Here is a 4,385-nt window from a genome sequence, read left to right as displayed (position 1 = left end):
GGTCCTTTTAACATGGATCCATTCTGGTGGCTGCCCAGTGACTTGCAAAGCACAATGAAGACCTTGTAGCACACAGGTCTCAACATTGGTGGAAGGGTGGTGAGCATAGCTGCTGATAAATTTACTATGTATTAGTTCTGTTATCCTGCCTCAGACAAGCTATCTTAACATAAACCTGTATTTGTTGTAAAACTCTAACCCTGCACATTGGACCACAAATGGCCATTTGCCTGAGTTTTGGCATGGTCACACTCCAACATGGAAGTCATCTGAGAGTTTTGATGCTTTTTGCAACAGCATTGCATGCAGCTAGCATTTTCCTGGTAACTTAGGGTTATGAGAAACTTGGACTCTTGACGCTTCTCAGGATATTTAGCAAAGATGACATGCGATAGGGGTGGGGTGGGGTGTAGTGCTGTTGTTTGGGTATGCTGTCCCTTTGCTGTTCTCGGCCTTGTTAACACAGTAGTTAGTGTGTCAGTCGCTTAATCTTAATCACACACTGTGTGGTACTGAAGACAGCAGAATGTTATGATCCGAGACAGTCAGTCGTAAGGGTATCTTGGAAATATGCATTTGTTAAATAAGCCTTCTGTAAAATCTTTGTTCACTAATGTCTCATTAATTTCCATTAATTTGATCAGAGACACCATTTCTTCTCATATAGAAATCCTGTTTGTATTTGTCATGTAATCAAATTCCTCAGTTCAGTTCTTTGTGCTAAATGTGAATGCCAACTTAGATATCGGTGTCTTCCATATATTGATTCCCATTACAATGAGAATGGTAAAAGAAGGTTTGTAGGGAGTTTGCAATATAAGCTCATTTCAGACCCCCACACAATATTAATATATAGGGGTGACCCCGAATAGTTGATTATTCGACGATTCCATCTAAGGATCCTGATTCGACTGCCAATCTCACAGTTGAAGCGTCGCAAAATGTGGCTATGAAACAAGAATCATTCCATTCCAGCTGTATGGGGGTGCAAAAGGTCTGATTTTCTGGTTTCTCCCAATAAATCTTGATATATATAGCCTATTTTAGTATAAATATCAGCCCATTAATAATATTGTTAATAAAAATTTGAAAATAACTCATGCGCTTTCAATCTATCTCTAAAAAAATATTTGTTATTCACCTTCTGATGACCTACTTGATTCTGACTTTTATTTCGTTATTTTATCTGTTCTTGTATTTATTTTTAATCTATTTAGGCAGGCTTATTCCATTCTAATTTAATTCTATATTTTTCGTTTGTTTTTTTGCATGGATGTTGCTCTGCACTTTACCGCATGCTCAAACACAGTTTGAAAATAATCAAGTGATCAGCAGACACAGGTAATTTTAGTCGATTTAATTTGATTTGCCGACATTGTGAAATTGTGTAGTCAAAAGATTAGGCCTATCAACAGTGCTAAGAGCCCATTAAGTCTCTCTGCAGTTATTTATTTGTTATTTATTAGGTTTATCCCATTCTATTTCATCCAAAATGTTGTTGTAAGCCTGCATTTTATTCTACTTTTTGTTGATGTTGTTCTGCACTTCATGGCATTAAAACGTTCATCTTATGTAATGTTAAGGAATCGTTTAACGAATACGGTTTATTCCATATTGCCTTTCATTTATAGCTTGTAGGGATTCATCTTAATGTAAAAAGATAAAAATACAAGGCATATGTTAGCCTGTTTGTTATTTAAACCTATTTTTTGTTATGATCAATTTTTAGATGCCACTTTGTTTGATGTTTGATATGCCGACACTTGACAGTGGCAGCTTTTCAGTTTTGGTCGTTTCATGATCAATTTGTTTCTGTGTGCGAAAAAAAAAGCTTTGTACCTACATACTCTGGTTTCTTTTTTACTGTAAGCTGTGTGCCCTCTATATTATAAATGGGTATTTATTATCTTTACAAGATCACCATAATGCAGATTTTTCAAATAATGAGTGAGTAAAAGAATGGAACACATCCTATCATAAAATGAATTCTTATGCCAAGTCAAGAAGACCAATTATTTAATTGGGCAATTCAGCTCATTTGTCTGGTGTGGAAAAAATGGAAGCCAATGTCGCAAATGAGAATATGGATCAATGAGCAAAAAAACAAACAAACAAACAAAAAAACATGATTCGACAATCAATCTACAATAGGCAAGACATGACCATTCGACTATATGAATTCTTAGTCAGGGGCACCCCTATTGATATATAATGGCAAGTTTATTAAGAGATATTTGTGATCATACTGTATTGATAGAGTGTGTTTTTATGTTAATCCTGGGTTACAGTCAAATATCACGTCAAAACCCAAGTGAATGACCCAATGGTCATTTGTGGTCCAAAATCTAGGGTTAGAGTTTTACCACAGGTATGGGTTTGTGTCAACAGTGTCAGACTATTGCCAACATATTAGATGCTTCACAGCACAAATGAACTGCAAAACCAATGTATGCCGTTCACACACTGGCAACCTGAACTCATAACATTTTCACCGTTTTTCTCATTCACATTTCTGCCCTGGAGATAGTCATCTTAGAATGCCAGCACTACTTTCAGTGGTTGTGTTACATTACGTCATAGAAGTCTTGTCCTGTTCTGACACATTTTGAACTCTTCTTGGAAAAAGGCCCTTGGGAGCCTGCTGTGGCAGTCATATGACCCTCCCACATGTCTGTTCAACAAAGTCAGTGCATCTCATGCAAGAAACTAGACCTTCCACATGATGTTCACACCCCCAGCAGCTATCCACACTGATCCAGGGAAGAGTGCTAATCCCTGAGAGGAAGACTACTCAGCAGAGGCCCCAGATGCAGATTCTCAGATCCCCCAAAAAGCCAACAACACTTACCTCCAGGAAGAGTGGCCTCTTGTTGGAAACATTACTTAGAACTTCTGCACCTTCCCACCTGATGCAGTTTGAGATAAGGCGTAACACATTAATGGGTTAACTTCAGTGTCAAGCAACAACCAGAAAACAAATCTAGAAAGTACACTCTGCGTCACCGTGATTGGTTCTCTAAACATCGTTGCAAGCTTGGCACACCAGTCCCCTGGGGCGACAAGCCTATTGTGATTACCACCACTGCGCATAAGCCACCAAACACCAGGTAATCAAACCTGGTGTTGGTTGCCAAGCAGAAGCTTCAAAGGGTTTAGGGAGTAAAGCTGAACTGCGTTGGCCAGGAATCGAACCCGGGTCAACTGCTTGGAAGGCAGCTATGCTCACCACTATACCACCAACGCTGAAAAAAATGTTTTCCAAAGTTACTATCATCGATTCCACATCAAAACTGTCAGCTGAGCGTCATATTGGCTATGTGACAAGTGAATGAGAGACTCGGGACCCGAAGACCCATAGTTATGAGTCGTGAACAAATCAGTCGTTCCTACACTGAGCCTGCGTAGCAGTTATGTGACAAGTGAACAGAAGACTGACCCGAAAGACCCGTTCGCGAACAAAACTGAGCCTGAGTGGCGTGCATGTGCAGCATAGAGAAAAACTAAATGAATCACTCAGATAACATGTTACTTCCGAGTCATACAAAAGATTAGTTCAAAACGGACGGACGGACGACACATTACTGTTAGTCATTTGGGTCACAGCATTCGCTTTACCTATGAAAATAAGATGTAAAATATGTTACCGTTACTCAACGTTCAAGTTGGCACTCCTACTTCAAAACTCATTCCAGGATATTTTATGACACATAGCAGGTTTCTGGTGCTGGTGATATGTCCTTTATGGAATACAGTTCGTTACTGAAGCCAAGACACAGTGTGAAATCGTATGGGGTTTAAACAGTAAATCCAACAGTGAACTAAAAGCAGCTATGAGAAACGATTCCCTGGTGCCGTCGTGCGTAACCTCTACGCCATTGCCGTATTTTCCCCTTTTTTCTCCTTTTTTGCTACGGTTTGATGGTACGTAATTAAGCCTCTAGGTTCTGAACGTTTCACCGGCCAATTAACATGAGAACACTCCATGCACAAATGTATAAGTTACTCAGTGCAGTGTATTTGTAGTATAAATGTACAGGCTACATGCAGATCCTTCTGTCAATGTAATGGAAAGACCTTTTGAACCAATCAGGTAAAAAAATAACCGTCTTTTAAAAGGACTTTATTGCCACACACATACTACACAAAGCAAAGTTAGACCTACTGTATTCTTCTCTCACTCTTCCTCTGACTTTAGTATTTAAGTTGAGCTGCATGAACTGTGTTCCCCTATTACCTATAGTTGAGTGGTCTATAATTACGGAAACCCCTAGTCAACCTGAAAAAGACTGAGAGTTATCTATTAGTATTACCACTGAGAATACACTTTCCAAAGACTAGCACCATAATACTGGGAGATCAGTAGAATGATCCATAAGTTTCGTTTA

The 4,385-nt window shown here is 39.0% G+C and overlaps 1 non-coding gene across 1 annotated transcript; it reads right to left on the bottom strand.

Moving 5' to 3' along the window:
* Positions 1-3,171: 3,171 nt before the first annotated feature.
* trnag-ucc (transfer RNA glycine (anticodon UCC)) lies at positions 3,172-3,243 on the bottom strand. Its single transcript has one exon. It is a non-coding gene; the product is annotated as a tRNA-Gly (tRNA).
* Positions 3,244-4,385: the final 1,142 nt, after the last annotated feature.

This window comes from Chanos chanos, chromosome 12 (genome assembly GCF_902362185.1).
Source record: "Chanos chanos chromosome 12, fChaCha1.1, whole genome shotgun sequence".
NCBI classification, from domain to species: domain Eukaryota; kingdom Metazoa; phylum Chordata; class Actinopteri; order Gonorynchiformes; family Chanidae; genus Chanos; species Chanos chanos.
Note: the sequence above shows the minus strand (reverse complement) of the source record. Positions and strands in the feature narration are given on the sequence as shown.